The 18,654-nt window shown below is 40.2% G+C and overlaps 1 protein-coding gene across 1 annotated transcript in view; it reads left to right on the top strand.

The window, feature by feature from the left end:
- GABRA1 (gamma-aminobutyric acid type A receptor alpha1 subunit) overlaps positions 1-18,654 on the top strand; it is a 175,630-nt gene that overhangs the window by 91,661 nt on the left and 65,315 nt on the right. The gene's annotated exons all lie outside the window — the stretch shown is intronic.

Here is an 18,654-nt window from a genome sequence, read left to right as displayed (position 1 = left end):
ATTGAAATTGTCTTTTTGTGGGGGGATCTGGGTGACCTGGTGGTGGTATTGCAAACTGGTGATTCCAAGTACTCATACAAGTAGTTTCAGAAGCAGAGTACATGTATACTTTAAAAACTCCATGCCTCTACATTTAATTCTGGGTTATTACTCATGCATTGTTATGAATACTAAGTGCATAAAATGTATTTGTGCAATTATATAAAATGCTTAGAGAAAGTACACATGTTTATAAAATACTAGTTTGGTGTACTGTAGACAGTTTCGAAAATATTTATTTATTTATGTATTTATTTAAGGCTTTTATATACCGACTTTCTTGGTACAAATCAAATCAACTCGGTTTACATCGAACAAGCAGTAACTATAAACAACCAATAACAAGAGACAATAAAGTTACATTATAACAAGGATATGTTAACTTGGAGTAGGAAATAAGAGAGGGCACGAAGAGAAGGTATAATATACAATGGAGTATATGAGGGAGGCGAGGAGCAGTCCTCATAATAACTTTTAAACGTCCTTATAGTAGTAATTTGTATACATGATTTAGAGCTTGTTTATATGCATAATTGCTAGAACAGATTAAAATCAGACTGTTGGGTTAGTGTCGGGGAAGCCATGTCTGTTTTTGTAAGGTTTTTGTCTTTTTCCATCATTTTAAATAGCTCAGATCCAACTGCAACTCCAGTGGCAATGAATTCCACAAAACTGGTGTATAATATTGGAATGTGGTGTGCTTTGTAACTGTCAGTTTCATGACTGGGCTGCACGCATTATTGTAGATAAGAGATGAAAGTGATATAACATTGCAACATGTAAAAGGTCCAAAGCTTTTACTGAGTCTAATAATTCCACAAGGTCATATAGAATGGCATGATTCTAATGATCACTGCTCTTATGGATATTAGTAGTCTGACCAATGTCTATTGCAGGCATTCTGGGTATTGATGCAGGCCAGCAGTCTGGATGTTATGGGTTTCTGTATACACTACAGTGCATTTTGTTTGAATACAGAGCTCACCTAGATATTGTTTTCCTGTGTTTTAACTGCATGCAGGACCGGAACCACTTATGGGGGGCCCTCACCTTATTTTCTGTTTTTATGGAGACCCCCCTGATTTCTTTATATCACTTGCACAGGGCACCAAGGCCAGCTTAAGTCCAATCACTACAGAATTCTGGTAGAGGATGGACGGTTGGACATGAGTGTCCTCTACAGTCAGAACTGACAGATTTTTCTTTTCTGACTTCAAGGGGATAGATGTGACAAAGCTGAAATGCTTTGGGGGTGACAGATGGAAGAGATATAGCTGAAGCCACAGGAGGTGTTATGTAGTGTACAGGATGGGGAGAGATGGAGGATAGTGCCCAAGAAAGAGGAAGGTACCAGACAAGAGACCTCAACCCAGATTTGTGAACTTCAAAAATATATCCACATTTATTTTGAGAACATAAATTTATTTCCAAGCACTAACTTTAGAGGAATATGGTCTGGTCTTTTCTATCATTGGCATTGTTAGTAAAGTCAAATTCCAAAGTAAGTTTTCCAAGGCTTAAGCTGAACAGAGATGGCCTCAAAAGTTTCTTTGGGCTTACCAATTAATTTGTTCTATGTTCAGAGCTCTTTTTTTCAGCTTTGAGGCACTAATAGACTATGCCATCCAGCCATTTCAGGGCCTACACTACAGTGTGTTTCTAGAAGGGGTAATGGTCATATGCTGATGGCCAGATTCATTCTTGAGTCACTCCCTTTCCTTGCCCCTTCTCTCACTAACCATATCTTCTCATACCACTCTTTCAAGGCTCCTTTCTGACACAGAAGACAGATAGGGAGAAACATGACTCATGTCTGGTTTGTCATTTCCTGTAATTATGTTTTCCTTTAACCACCTCCCCTAGTGTTGTTCAGTAGCTCTCCTATTTTTGCTCTTGGCATTGAAAAGCAATCCTGTTTCACTGTCTTACCTTTATCTGATTTTGAAGCTAGGAGCTGAAGCTAGGAAGGAAATAGGACTAGACATACTCAGTTTCTCACACGCATGCTATTTAGCTTTCCCAATGCTAAGTACATTCTCATACTACTCAGCAATTGCATTTCTGGGTTAGTGTACAGGTTAATATTTTACAGAATACATACTAAAATTTATAATTTCACTTGCTCAATGGTATTTTAATGTGCATGGTAAATTTTTCTGACTTGCTTACCAAAACATTTTTAGCTTGAATTTCGCTCTTACTGCATTTGATCTCTAGAGTGTGAATACTTCAGGCTATTTGGGTTTTGACTAGCAGCATCTATCATAAAAGGGGATATTCTAGAGAGATTTTTAGTGTTCAGTAATACGTTTTAATAAATGAAATGAAATGTGTTCCTATTTTACGTCACCTGAAGCAAACATGCCGAGTCTCGGAGGGCTGCAGCCTCACAATGGGAGCCTCTCTTCCAATGCATTTCAGAGCCACCAGGAACTGGACATGCAGAAAGGGAACATCATGGAGAGAAAGAGGAGGTGGCAGCAGCACCCACAGCCTGAGAGCAGGAGGCCGGGAGCTGGAAGGGAGCTTGGTGAAATATCCTGCAGCTGGGCACTGCAGGACGGCCTGCACTGTGTTCAGGTCTGGGCTTAAGGAGTAGAAATCATCTTTAGGAATCCGATCTTGATCTTGGCTTTACTCTTCTTCCTTCTCCCATCCCAGGTCCCCAGAAATCTAAAAACACCCCCCAGCCAGGCTGGAACACCTTCTTCTACAGCCTTCTTCCCAGGCTTGCCGTTAAAAAAGGACAGTGCGTCATTCTAGGAATAAGGCTGAACCTGTCCCCTGTCAGAAATCTCGGCAGTCACCTCCCTCTGCTTCCCTGTATACAAGCAGCAGCCCAGTGAAATTCTGGACCAGTTTCCTAAATCCCGAGGCAGGGGAGCCCCAGGAGCCATCTAAGAAGTCTTCCCTCCCCCATCAGTTTTCTACTGCTGCACGTTAGACAGAAAAAGTAGATGGAGCAAAGCGAGCTCCCTGACAAGCTACAGTCCAATTTCCATCCTGCAGAGACTCCAGCAGCTAGGCTCTGTGCTTTACTGCTCCCTGCCAGGCACAGGGAAAAATGCCCTCTACCTCCTCTGGTACAGGGATCAGCATCCCCACAGAGGGTCCAAGAGAGACCAATTATATACTCCAGGAGCACCACCTGAAAACACTCACCCTTTAGCTTTCAATCTCAGTCAAATGAGGTTGTAAATCTCACTCACTGGGATGGACCACCATTGGCATCTCTGCCTAAAATTGGTTTTTGGTGTACATAAAAGTGGCCTGTACCGTTATTTGATGTGCCTTGGCTGTCCTGATCCTCCCATAGGGGCTCACAGATAGGAAGCACTACCACAGACATTTCATTACATCTCCCTCAAATAGATATTCACCCACAGAGTTATCAACTTTAATTTGCCTCATGGAGCCTAGATATATTTATTCCTGTCTTGCACTGGAATATCTCTGGGCTGCTGTGACATAGATCCTATTATAGGCTATGGGAGCTATTTTTGCTATCTAGGTCTTATGGGATTTGTAGAGGATTTTCCTAAAAACCAAAATGTATTACTTTATTGTATTACATGTCATGCAGAAAAGAATGTTTCATATGGCTGAAGCTGCATTTAAAGAGACAGTACAGTTTTCTCTACAGCAGATCACAGAAGTTACCTTTTTAAAACCAGACACTTCAGCCTACAAAACCCTGTAAAAACCAGTCTAATAATGTCATCAGCTTCAACTTACCATCCCTTCTTAACTGACCTCATGCTCCTATCCTCTCTCTTGTATACATACAAGAAATTCATGCACCTTAAAATGAATGTAAGCTCTTGCACACAAATATCCTGCAATCATGATCACACATAATAATCAGTAGAGCCAAACATTACTATTGTAAGCACACTTAGGATTCCTTTAGAATCACCACTATAGCAGTGCAATAGGCTTTTTACACTCTGATATAATGCATATATATGTATAAAATCCCATACATCCACTCTCAGTCACATTCATCCACAATTCTATATAGATCACCACACACATAAAACTAAAGACAGAGAAAATCTTACAAAAACTACCTCGGAAATGTAAATGTTATGTTATAAAGCTTCTTCCTTCTTTCGTTTGGAGTTAGAGTTCCCATCTGGAAGTTGCTGCTTTTTGATTTTCCTTCTCTGGGAGATGGGCTAGGACCCTTCTTCCTCGTCTCTTGCTCTTATGATTCTCCAGCTGGTCCTCTGTACCAGAGAACCAGCGTATTATGGTGGGAAAGAAAGGGAAAATGGTAAAAAAAAGGAAATTCTCAGCAAACTTCATGCACAATGCAAAGCATTATGTAATGAGCCTGATATTCAAAGCTACCTAGCTGGATAAGTAGTGACTTATCTGGCTAAATGGCAGCCGCTAAATATCTGGCTGTGCTCAGTGGTCATCACTTAGCTGGCTAAGGGGGTCATTTTCAAAAGCGATCGCACGTGAAAAGTCCCTTTTCGCGTGCGATCACTAAATGGGAGTGGAGTCAGCCCCGGAAGAGGAAGAATCGAGGCGGGACCAGGGCCGACTCTACAGATACATCACTGGCGGCGAAAGGTAAGGACCCTTATCTCCACTAAAGGTAAGGACCCTTATCGCCGCTAGTATTGCGTCGAATAACTATACCTTTTATGGTGTTGTTATTCGGTACGAAAGCCAGCAGCCAGCATACCGCAGTGGTGCGATGGCTGCTGGATTTCACAGGCCCGCCCCCCGCTTCGCCCCCCCCATCCCCCGTTACCACCGGATTTTCTAAGGTCTGTGACTAAGCCACTTATCTGCCTAAGTAGCTAGTGAGATAAGTGGCTTATCCAAATTTATCAGACTTACCGGGTTAAGTTAACCAGGTCTAATCTGGGCCTAGATTCATCAAAATGCTATCAATTTCTCATGAATAATGCTCATGATAAGGAAAAGGGGCATGGCTATGATAATTTTAGAGTTACTGCACCATGCGCTTTGCACAGGTATTTTATTGCAATGCAACCTGCAATATTTGTACTTTGCAAGTGGCAAAGTGCCCAGACAGGCATTTTCTTATTTTGGGCTGCTGGGAGAGAGGAAAGAGAACCTCTTTATAAGGCTCTCATAGTAGTAAACTATTTATACCACTATAGGAGGGTAATCTAGTAACTCATGGTGAGGTTATGGTGGTGGTCTAGGGTTTGGGGGCAGTTTTGCCTGCACAGTCAGAGGTACGAACAGCACAGTACACATCAGTGAAGACTTCAAATGATTTGGAATGAGGAAAGGGACACAAAGATGAGATTTCTACAATGTTCTCTCGCCCTAGCTTAATGGCACCCAGGTAGAGAATGCATCAAGCTAGTCCCTGAAAATTCCCCACAGTCTCTCCAACTCAGGCTAGAAATACCCCATCAACTAAGATTCTGGAAAAAGCCAGGTTTTCACCTTCTTTCGGAAAGTCAAATAAATCAACTCCTCTATCGATAATTTATTCCACAGGGAAGGTGGTAAAACTGGAAAAGCCTTTCCCCTAATTCTCCTTTTCCATACAACCCTAGCTGATAGGATTTGCATTAAGGCCCCCCCCAACTAGATTTTAAATTACAGTGTGGATGGTACCACCTCAATTTCACAAAAAAAAAAACCAAAAAAAACCCATTGCCTCCCATTACTCTCAACACCAATACTAAGATTTTAAATTGTATAAGAGCTGTAATGGGAAGCCAATGAAGAGAACAGGGGATTGCCTTCATAGGGAAAAGTCTTGAGCACCCCAGAACCACCCACACTGCCACATTTTTTACTATCTATAGCCTGTGTGTAAGTCTCTGTCGAAGGCCTACGCACAACCTATTGCAGTAGTCTAATTGTGCAATCACAAGCAACTGTTCTAAATGCCCTCTCTCTAAAAAAGGCAGATTGTTCTTACTTGTCTCAATTTTAAGAATCAAATACAAAAGTAAGCAGTGGAAATTTAAAATTGCCTTCATCTTTTTTTTAAACAATACCACAAATTAATAACGGATTTGTCTGATATCATACAAAGTGCTGTCATTCTACCCGGTATTGAGATCTTGTGTAAGAGGACGCACATAGGGCAATTGTTTGGTTATGACATCACTGCCTTTTTTTTTTTTTTTTTTTATCTTGGAGCTCTTGTGAAAGACCACATCCCTCATTCAGCTAATTTGACATGATAGTTGCATAAGATGATGATGGGATGTTGGTGGACTATACATTTTTAAGATGCAATTTATAAAAGATGCCTACAATTTATTTTTTTTTGCTATAAATGGGATTCACTGAGACTGAATTAATAGATCAGTGACTTAAAACACCGGGTAGCATGAATCATTACTCTTGATATATGATTATATGTGGCGCGTTGTAGCCAGTATTTGGTTGAATAGCTCCTTGAATGATATCAGACAGATCAGTTGATATATTAAGCTGTGATGTTGTATAATAAGAGACAAATGTGATTTCTGTTTACACTGCCTATTTTTGTATTTGGTTTATATTAGGAGTCAGCTTAGTGTTTTTGGCTTCATGTAGTTTGAGAATGCCAATCAAACCATCTTGGCCACCTGAGCCTCCAATCTAAATTTGGTCTCTAGGACAACCCCCAAATCTCTGACTGTATCTGAACCAATCGGCATTCCCCTTCCAATGACCAGCAGAGGAGTAATATCTGGCCCTGATTGACCAATCTTTAATACCTGAGTTTTGTAATAATTGCACAAGCCAATCCACAATTATCACAAGCTTTTTATTAATATCCTGCACTGCACACACTGCATTCTTAATTGGTACCACCAACTGGATGTCATCAGCATATACATAACCCATTGCCCCCAAAATACAGAACAATGTCCCCAAAGACTGCATAAAAATATTAAAACGCAGCAGGGAACGACGTGACCACCTAGGCACCTCTCAGCCCTTCATAGAGATCGGGGGCCACCTCCTCCTTAACCAGCACATGGATTGATGTATTGACCAAAAAGATCTGAACCATTGCAAGACCAGCATCTGACATCTTTCCAATAAAAGAATGATAGACATGTTCAGCTTCTCTCTCACCATGGCTTGCCTCCTGGATTGTACTGTCTGCTAGGGCTCTTCTCCAAACATAAGAACATTAAAATGCCATCCTAGGTCAAACCAAGGTCCATTAAGCTTAGCACCCTGCCTCTAACAGTGACCAGTCTGGGTCACAAGTCACCAACAGATCCTAAAAAGTAGGTCTATTTTTTCTCCTCACTCCTAGGGATAGCAATGGCTTTCTCTAGTCTACCTGGCTAAAAAAATGTATTATGGACTTTCCTCCTTGAACTTCTTTAGCTTTTAAACCCCCACTCTGCTTGTCACCTTGACCACATTCTCTGGCATAAGTTACAAGACAAACATTCATAAAATTCACATTAAAACAATAAAAACATGCAAAGGACAATAGATAATATCTTGCTATGCTCAATACTCATATCACACACATTTCTAGCACAAATATGCCTGAGGCAATAAATACATTTTTAAGTAATGATTTTAGCTCTCACACAGAATCAGACTGCCAAATTCCCTTAGGTAAAGAATTCAACAGAGTCAGTGCTGCTACCGAAATTGCACCGTCTGGTGTACTAGTCAGATGGGCCGGCATTATAGATGGGACATCCAACAGTCCTCTCTGAGGTGGTCTGAGATCATGAATGAGTTGATACAGTCACAAGGGGGCATTTGACCAAGGAGATCCCTTTCCATTAATTACCTTAAAGACAATCATGGTGATTTTCTACTGAATTCTGTAAGCCAGTGCAAGTCCATCAATACTGGTGTAATGTGATCTCTACGATTTCTGCCAGATATTAATCGTACAGCCATGTTCTGGATCAATTGAAAGGTTTAATGGTTACTGCTAGAAGTCCAATATTGGCTGCATTGCAATAATCCAAAAGTGGGAGAATGGAAGCTTTGACTACTGTTCAGAAGTCATTTGGTTAAAGCAAGTTTTTCATACCATGCAGAGCTCTCAGCTTTTATCTGAGTGTGGAACAATAGATTTGAATCAAACCACAATCTAGAGAGAGATTGAACTGACATTAAATGTAAAGTCATCAATTGTAAAAGCAGGTGGTTGCACTCTATGTCTTTGAAACAGAATAAGATCTGTTTGGACATATATCACGGCCAGTTTTTTATAAAATAGCCATTGCTTGATTGCTGACATACAAATCTGTATTAACTTGGCTGTATTAGTCCAGGTTGATTGTGCCCGAATGAAAACTGTATGTCATCAGCGTAAAGTTTATATCCCTCACAAAGGCTGATCAAAATTTTACAAATAGGAGTAAAGTTCAAAGTGCAGCTCCCTGTGGAATGCCAGGGACAACAGTAATCCATTGAGGCTGTCACTTCCTTAATCTAACTTGCTGGGAACATTCAGTCAAGAAACACTCATACCATACCAGACAGTGCCACCAATACCAGACTCATGCATTCGGTGTAGTAGGATATGATAGTCATGAGTATCAAATGCTGACGAAATGACTAATGCTACCAAAATGTAGCTACTTCTATAATCCATCCTCCTTCTAATGGAAGGACGGAGATCATCAATATTTCTGTGCTCATTGCTTTGTGGAAGCCGAACTGGTGGGGGTCAACAATTTGTTTTTCTTCCATAAAATCTATTAATTGCTGCAAAACAAGTGACTCGAGAAGCTTTGCTAAAAAAAGGCAATGATGAGATAGGTCTAAAATTGGAGGCATCATCAGACTTCTAATTTTGCTTTTTCAAAAGCATCCTTATAGATGCCTTCTTTAAAGGTGCTGCAACAATACCTTGTGTCAGAGATGAATAAATAATCTTAGCTAAAGCAGCAGCAATAGTTTCCCTAGAAACTTTTAAAATAGAAACATCGCAGATGTTTCATGTGCAATAAACAGGATTAATTTTAGCAATTAGCTGTGAGGTTTCAATTACGGAGATGGATTCAAATGAAGTCCAGCATGAATCAGTGGGATCTGAAGAGTTAGCATACCTCAAAGGGACAATTGCAAAGATTTCCACTAAATTCCTGACTTTATTAAAAAAAAAAAAAAAAAAAGATCATGAAATCATCACAGCTTATCCTTATATAATGCTATACATTCTAAGTCTCTGTTCTCACTATTCAGAAAACACATACTTATGCTTTTTTTTGTATTTATATAAAAAAATCTGCTTATTAGCAGAAGATGCAGTCAGTTTAGAGTCATTTATATATGTGTGCTGTTTACTTCTAACTAGGCTACTTCTCTCTATTGGGGTATTCTAACTTCCCTGTTATGCAAATATCAGAGCTGATACAAGGGTGTTTGGTGCCCTAGGCAAAGCTATGGTCATGCATCCAATGCCCAGCTCACCCACCCCCCCATTGTATCTTTAGCACAGTGCTTCCTCTTACTAGCAGCAGTGGCTCCAACATAGTGCTCCCTTCTTTGATGGTACTGGCGCTGGCACAGCACTCATCTGGACCTCATGTTGCTGAGATTTTGCCACCCCCAAAACTTTGGTGCGCTAGACAACTGCCTAGTTTGGCTAATGGAAACACCGGCCTTCCCAAATTTCCTTGGAACTTGCCCCCATCCAAACCATGCTGAGTGATTCTCAGCTTTCCCCCATAGTCTAGTTTAAAAGCTGATCTATGTCCCTCTTAAAAGCACCAGCAGCCAGGTCCCACTTTAGTTAAGGTGGAACCCATCCTGTCAAAATGGCTCAGGGGGTGGCACCATAGCAAGCAGCTATTTATGCTACTATAGGAGGCCCACCTAGTAACTCGAGTTGAGGTTTAAGTAGTAGTGTAGGGGTTAGGGGACACTTTTACATGCAGAGTGTGACGTACAAACAGAACAGTATACTCTTGTATAGATTTGATGTCCTTCAGAGTGAGGAAACTCAGTCAACGATGAGATTTGTTCAATGTTCTCTCAACCTAGCTTGATGTAGAGTCCATCAAGCTAGGTTGAGAGAACATTGTTCAAATCTCATCCTTGTCTTAGTTTCCTCACTCCGAAGGACATCAAATCTTCACAAGCGTGAAGTGCTGAAAAAGTGTGAAAAGTGGAATATAAAAATCTAAAATAAATACAAAAAATAAAGGAGTAGCCTAATGGTTAGAGCAGTGGTTATGAACCAGGGAAATTCTCCTGCTGCTCCTTGTGACCTTGGGCAAGTCATGTTATCCTCTGTTGCCTGGGTACAAGCTTAAAGGTGATTGTTAAAAGCCCAGCACGTGCCAAAACTGGGAGATACGCAAATATGTTGGGTTGGCATATGCTGAGCGGATTTTAAAGGGCGCTGCATAAGTGTGTATCTCCCGCTACGTGAACATATGAAAAATTCAACAAAACGGGTAGAGCATTGGTGTGGTCTGGGCAGGGCATGAGTGTTCCTGGATTTCAACTTCAATTTTACCCACAAAGTGCACAGGCACACGCCGGGGTCCTCTGCTGCATATCTTTACTTCTGCTACGGAGGACATTCATTTCCCTGGCTTACCAGATTCTGCTGCTTGTATGTCATTCTGTTCTTCCTCAGAATCTTAATCTTAATGGCATTTTATAGTTTTGCTATTGGAAGTGTTTTAGTTACTGAGTCTTGTTCAAAGTATTTAAGACGTCTTTTTTCCTGACTTTTGTATTGGCAAAATGTTTTATTCTTTCTGACGTTCACTTTTTGGACTGTATCATTTTCAGTCGATAATAACACCAAAGAATTCAGACATTCATTTGACATGAATCTTCGCAAATATGTTTTGATGAGCTTAAGTTTACTAAAATCGCACTCACATGCAGCAACTATCACTGGTATCGTTAATAAGATTCTCAGTGCTATCCATAAAATAGAAAATGAATTCTGAAGCTTATTAGTTTCAAATATTGCAAAATGTTTTAAAGGAGAATTTATATTTTCTGGAAGAAATGTTTTGATTGTATGTATTTCTTATTCTTAAAATATTTCCATTCCACTGAGGTCGGAATCATCTCTGACTATAAGGAGTATATCAAAATCTTTGCAAAGTTTGAGTGATTTGTTTGACTCTGGTAATTTTTTTAAATCAAATCAAATCCCAAGTATTGTTGAAATTCATTTGTTCAAAACATGATTGGAAAGATAATATAGCATTATCCAAAATTTTATCGACTATGTTTATCTGGAAACTTTGTTAAGGATCCGTGATAATATCGTCATTGCTCTCGTAGTCTAGCATATGCTTTTTGTGCCTGAGCCTCTTCTCAACAAAAATTGGTTCAATATCCAATGCTTTGACCTATTCTCAGTTATCCACTACAGCTCTCTGGAAGCCTTGAGATAACAGAGATTCAGTTTAGTAATTTGTACAATGCGGAGTTTATTTCCATGATACTAGATTGCATCATCTTGCTCACAATATTTGTATGATGTAGAACATCATACCATATTACTAGCATGACCATGAATGGAAATTCACACATTTGTTGGGATAACAATAAAATTTCATGCTTTGCTGCAGGATCAAATGTGGTTTCTTTTGCACTTACTAGGGCATCAAGAATCTCAACAATTTGATGTCACAGTGGTTTCAAACAATCAATCTGGCATTCCCAATGTAGGTTGCAAAGAGGTTTGACAGTAAGTTTGGGTACATTGCCTTTTAGAATTTTTCATCTTCCGACAGATGCAGAAAATAAAATGTAGATTCTCTGTATAATACCGAAAAAAGAAACAGCCTCTGCGCAGGAAGTTGCAATATATCCAATAACTAAATTCAGAGAGTGGCAACCAGAAATCATAAAACATTCTCACAGATTACCTGAAGAATATGCACTTGGGCATCTTTTTCTTCCCTCTCATAATAGCTTTGGCCTCTGCAGTTCTTTAAAATTAAATTTGAATCCTTGAGTAATTTTTTTAATCGCTACAAATAACATTCATCCTGTTTCTTCGCTTTCCTGAAATATAATACAATGCTCACGAACACTTAAATCAGATTCACAATTGTGAATGACATTGGTTCTCTGTGGCTCAAATCTGGTGTAGAGTCAAGCATAATACTAAACGGTTTTGCTTTTCTTGCTGCCATGAACACAAGACACTATTACAGAAATAGTTTTGTTTTGTGTTTCTTTTAAGATAATATCTTCCACATGCTCATGCATTGCGATGCCACTTTTACTCCCATCTCTTTGCTGGTACACTGCCACTGGCAGCAGTCGAAGATTCAGTTATTAATAAACTTTCACAAGCAGATTCAATGTCCTGTGTACTTTTAAAACATTTGGCAAGCCATTCACCACTTTTCAGCAGTTCCTGTTCTCTCTTCAGTCTTCTCTTGTGGTTTTCCACACCAGACAACTCCGTCGGGAAATGTTTGCTGAAGTAAGCGCAACAGGGCCACTAATAAAAATGGCACCGATGGAACTTTACCCTTACCATGTGACAGGGTAAGGGCAAAGGGCCATCAGTGCCATTTTTATTAGCGCAGTCGATGGCCTGAGAACGGGAGATCGCTCCCCACGCCCCCACTGGACCACCAGGTAATTTTAAAACATTTTTGGGGGGGTCGGGAGGGTGGGGGAAGCTAAGGGGTCAGTTTTTAAGGGTCGGGGTGGGTTTTTTGTTTATCAGATCGAGCGCAGCCGATAAACAAAAACCCAATCAGGCCGGACGATAAAAATTTTAAGATTTGGATTGGAACCGGAACCGATCAGATTCCGGTTCCGATTCACATCTCTACATTGTATAACCTAGATTAACCCACCTCTTCAAGCAAGCATACACCTAACGCCTCTCTCTGACTTGTATTACTCGCTGGCTTTATTCATATAAATACCTGTAAATACTTATACTGTTATTAGTATTATTAGTCACATATTATTATTATGCAATTTCTTCCATCATTTGTTTTCTCTTATTGTGATTTTTAAGTTCAATGTAATTGTATTATTGTTCTCTGTTTCACTGTAAAGCTCTTTTAGCTGCATTCTGTTTATTGTAAACCGATGAGATGTTCACAACGTTCATCGGTATATAAAAGCTTCTAAATAAACAAACTAATTAATTTATTAATTAATTAATTAATTTAAAAAAAACACTTCTCTGTTCTTCACACTAACAGTGCCTACACTCTAGAAGGAACAGAACCACCTTTATTCAATCAAGGATATACAAAATGTATTTAAATATTAAAAATATATATAACACCACCCCCCTCTTTTTTTTCTAAAAATAGATATCAGCCCACCAATCAGTGACAAACTGTTTTAGAGAAAGTGATTAAATGAATGCACTTTTTCAATTTAGTTTGTAAAGTTGCTTTGCATTAGCCAAATTTTTTGTTTGTTTGTTTTGTTTTTTTGCAAGAAAAGCCATCACATACAGTGTGATAGAGGTATTAAGTGGTGAGCTATGTTTGTGTGATGGTATGGTGTATGGTTTGAATGAATGTGATGTGTAGGTTTGAATGTGATATTGGTGAGTTATTATCTACTTTTGGAAAAGAAAAGAAAAGAAGGGGGCGGTCTTATATATTTTTAATATTTGAATTGACTGAGATGGTATAGATTTTTCAATGCACTGATAAAAAAATAAATCCTGTATATCCTTGCTTGTATAAAGGTGGTTCTGTTCTATCTATTGCTTGGAAACACTGTACCCGGTATTTGTAGATGTTGCTGATTGTACTGATACTTTACTTAGTAATGTTAATTGCTGCATTTATTTGTTTTATTTATCCAGTCCATGTCATATCTGGATACATAAAATATTTAAAAAAAATGCAATTTAATCAAACATATTATCTTCAATAGTGCAAACCCTAGCTCCCCTCCCACCCACCCACCCCCCCAAATAAAAAAAAAAGAATGATGGCCTTTCTACAAAAAGTCAAATCTTCGGATGTTTCTGAGTCATTATCATATGCTCGCTGCAACAGAACAGAGCATATGCTCACAAATAAATTAGACTTCTTCATGAGTCAAACCTGTTTTACTGTGGAACTGCCACATTTATTTTCTGATAACATGCGTCATTGACTTTTTGAGGACAACGGGGATTTGCTCGTGTCACCTGCCCCTGCCCAGTCCTTCCAGTTCAGCAGGGTTTTATCCATGGGGTAGGCTTTAGGTATACTCAGAGTGCAGTCCCTCCATCCTCTATGCGCAAGTTTGTGAATCCAAATAAAACCATGGATTCCTATCTCTCTCTCTGAGTCCAGCCGTCTCATTTATTTCCAGACACACTCGACACAGAAAGTGAATCAGTGAAATCCCAAAACATCAGCACGTTTGTAAATGCAACCTGATGCAATTTATTCAGTCCCACATCAGTCAGTGCTGCTCATAACCTTTGAGAATTCTCTAACTGTGGAACTGCTGTAACCCCCATGCACACACACAGGCACATGGTCCCTGCCTCGGCCAAAGAAGTCCCCGAACAATAGCTGACATTCTCCTCCCTGGAGCCTCCAGATTGCTCTGTAGAAAGAGTTGCTGTTGCTTGCTCTCCTGCCTCCATGGAGAGAGGTCACCAATGCAGGAGCTTGCTCTTACATGGTAGCAAAAATGAAGAATTGCCACTAGGGGCCGCTGGAGTACAAAGCAGCTAGCAACCTTGAGCTACACGCTGGTAGCTAAGCAGGTACCCAGGTCAATTCCCCAGAAAGAAAATAAAAAGTACATCTGCAAATGGAGAAGGGGGGAGAGGCTATAGTTGGGGTAAGTGCAGGAGAAGCAAAAGCATTCCTGTGAATTTCATTTGAAAGTTCCTGAATATACTTTACCATGTGAATCTTGCAACCGTTGTAAAGCAGGGACAAAATCTGGGGGCTCGTTTGTACACATGGTTCCAGCCAGCCCCACATTTTCAAATAGAAACTTGCAGATCTTCACAAGCTGCTTGGTCAATTTCAAAATCCCTTCCCCTCCAACACATATTTATGTTGCAAATTGTCTTTTTCTACTCAATGGCAGATAGAGATGTAGGGTATTATGGTTACTAAAAAAGATCATTTATCTTAAAACAGCCACAGTACAGCTGTGGAAATCCAGAGTGATTTCCATTGAAATCAGTGGTGCCATCACAGCTTTCCTGTAGGCAGCTACAGTTGGGCATCTTTTATTCAGCCGCCCATTATCCAGAACCTCCCGATGTCTTTAAAATTCAGGGCAGCCCAGTTGTTCTGTAACTTGCTCCTCCGGCCACCGATGCTTCTCCCTCCCATACACGTCATGTTCTCAGCCCAGGAGGGGGCTCTGCAGTGGCTCAAACGAGCTGATCTGAAACCGTGAACTGCATGGGAGCAAGCGGCGTCGCTGGGCGGAGGAGCGGGTTACAGAAGAGCCAGGTGGCATTAGCCTGTGGGAGGAGAGAAGGAGGAGAAGGAATAAAGAGAGAGAGATGTGCTGGCAAAAGGAGAACTCCCATTCTCCAGAAATATCCTTTATCTGGCATGACCTTGGCCCTTGACCTTTCCAGTTAAAAGGTGATCGATTGTTTTTACCAGAACCATTTTTTGTCTTCAGTGACTTACATTGTGCCATATGGCCAACAATAAGTAGAGACAAACCGATAACGGATTTTTAGATCTGTTTCTAAATATTTTTATTATTGATTAGTAATATTAATTTGCTGGCATTTGATACTCTACTTCTTACCATGACTGGCCTCAATGCGGATTACAATACATTTTAAAGTAGGTTACCCTAGTGTTAAATCAACAATATTGGTTAAGGATCTATATATTTAGCCAGATTCATAGTTTAATACCCTCTAAAATTCAGAACATTGGTTTTCATTGCTATAGGGAACATTTAAATCTCTCCACAATACAGATGAACCTGACTACCTTCGCATTGTAATATTTTTTGAGCCGTATATCAGCAGCTGAAAGTGGAGAATTCAATGTCTTTCCTCCAGGAAGCAATTAACAGGCATACGTCTTTAGCGTGTTACCTATAAAAGGAAAATGGGACGCAAACCGCAGTAACAACCACCCCCCTCCAACACATGTACACACACACACATACACACACACACACACACACACACACACACACACACATACACACACATACACACACACACACACACGTCTGCTCCCCATAGCTAATTTTGGGGTTTGATTTACTTTCCTTGCTTCCTCAGCATGTATGGTCTTAGGAATATCAATCACTAGAGCAGCAGACGATCCCTTAATGAAAGTGGCAGTGCCAGACCTGATCGCCAGACATTTCCCAATCTTTAGGCCAAATTCTAAAGCACTTTCTTGAAAGAAATGTGTTTGCCTCATCAATTTTCCTGTCCTTGCCTGGTGTGCTATTTGTTTTTGCCCCATTTCTGCATGTTGTAGACACATTGTAGCCTGTCTTTTTGAAGCATGATCTCACTCAACAGGCAGAAGAACACTGCCTCTTTTATTTTCTTATCAAAAAATGCATCTTTTTTCCAAACACTCATGGGATATGTATTCATTTTCAAGCAACATGAAAAACACAGCAAAACAGGCCATTTTGCTTCTTCTTGTTTCAATACAAAAAGGAAAAAAAAAAGTTCCAATACAATTCATTATTATTTTCATTTAGTTTAGATCTCTCTTATGGGCACAAATGTGCAGCTTGTGCGTGTACCATACAAATGATGGTGCATGCAAAATGAATTTTTCTGTGTGCTATTTGCATTTTCAATGCACAGAATGGACAATGGAAGGAAGCAAAAATAACCGATGTGCACAGATATTCTGGTATGCCCGAGTCACGTAAGGAAGGGGGGGGGGGGGGGGGGGGTGCAATGGGCAACTTTCATAGCTGTGTGTTTTGGTGCAAAGTCTCACAGGCTTTGAACAAGTTCAAGAGATGGTTTCCTTTTGAAAATTGAACCAGGAAAAAGTTCCTCCTGTTTCTGTGGATACTTTTCCCCTTCAAAAACAGCACTCCTAAGTTTTGAAAATGCAAAACCAGGCCCAGTGTTTCATTTCCTCATTCTAACCCTGTCCCCAGGAATGCCTCCACTCATTGATGGTAGGGATGTGCATTCGTTTCATACGTTTCCTATACAAGCATGCAATATGAAACGTATGAAACATATGAAACGAATGCCCATCTAATTGGCATATAATGGGAAACGTATGAAATGAATTAAATGAATGAAATGAATGCACATCCCTAATTGATGGCAAACATCCATGCTAGGGATGTGCAATCGTTTTTCCTGACTTAGGCAATTTCAACGAAATTGCCTAATTTGAAATGGTTCGGGAGAACCGAAAAACGATTTAATTTTTTCAAAAGTTTCAGAAAAATTTAATTTTCGAGTTAGTGTGTGCTAACTCTGCCAGGTTAGTGTGCACTATTGGGAGTTAGTGCGAACAAACCCGAAAATCGGGGCCCTTGAAAAAAAACAACCCCAAACCGTGGAAAAACAAAATTCCCGTGGGGGGGCCCCAAAACGAATCCCAACACAAAATTTTACCCGAAACACATCTCTAGTCCATGCATCATGCATAACACACGTCCTTTTACCCATGTAGAAGATGAATCGCTTTCAAACATGCCTTTTGCCCCGTAAGAGAACATTCTTTCTCCAGACTTCTTTTGAAATGCTGCGGTAGATGCAGCCAAGGCTCTGACAGAGGAGCCCTTTGATTGCGTCAACCTGATGCACTGTCTCCGAGTGAGCAAGCGACACCATTGTGCAAGCGTTACACGATAAAGCAGAATGTCAAGCTTCACGGGTCAGCTTCCTGACCTGTTTCAGTTGTGTCCACAACTGAAGCTTCGCCCCTCACTCTACTCTACAAAATCTGCTTCTAGCCCTCAACTGACTTTAATGCAATTTTTGGCATGAAGAGGCCACATGAAGAGGCCACATGAAGAGACTGATCCTAATCTAGGGCAGTGCCAGCTCGCAGGGTAGCAAGGTCACTGCCTTTTCAGCAATCTTGAGTAGTCAGATTGCCAGTGCGACTACTGAACGGCGGTCATTTTCTCCATCTGCTCTTTCAAAAACTATCAAACCCAAAACAAGGAACACACAACATGGCATGAATACTTCCTGTATAATGAAGTAGATGAAAAAAAATGCAGGATATGCTGTTTCCTAATTAATACTAGGCAATTAGCTGACTTTAGATAATGGCTGTGGTATTAGCTGGTGACAGCAGCCCCAGAAAGAACATCTACTGAGATTCATAATCTACTTTTCATGTGTAGTAACTACAGTAATGATGCAGGTTAATTAACATATTAACATGATGTGTTAAACAGTATTCTGTAACATGGTATGTTAAATTGAGATAATTGGCGTCTTTGCTCTCACGTGGAACAATAGCTTCTAACTGAATTTTAGTACGGGAATCCTGCCACAAAGTATCATGACGGCTTTGCGGTTAACCTGTTACTGCTTCTAATGGGTAAAGCAAAGCCATTTCATCCCGGAAACTGAACAGAATGAAGGTGTACGGTGGTAGCTTGTGGTGAAATTTAAAGTAGAGGATTCAATAAACGTGCCAATGCGGTGTCTAACTGTATCCTAAATTCCCACAGCTGCACAGTGGGTGGTGGTGGTGGTGGTAGTGGAGATTAGCTGCTATCTTTCCCCAGCAAAAAATG

This window comes from Rhinatrema bivittatum, chromosome 18 (assembly GCF_901001135.1).
Source record: "Rhinatrema bivittatum chromosome 18, aRhiBiv1.1, whole genome shotgun sequence".
NCBI lineage: Eukaryota > Metazoa > Chordata > Amphibia > Gymnophiona > Rhinatrematidae > Rhinatrema > Rhinatrema bivittatum.
Note: the sequence above shows the minus strand (reverse complement) of the source record. Positions and strands in the feature narration are given on the sequence as shown.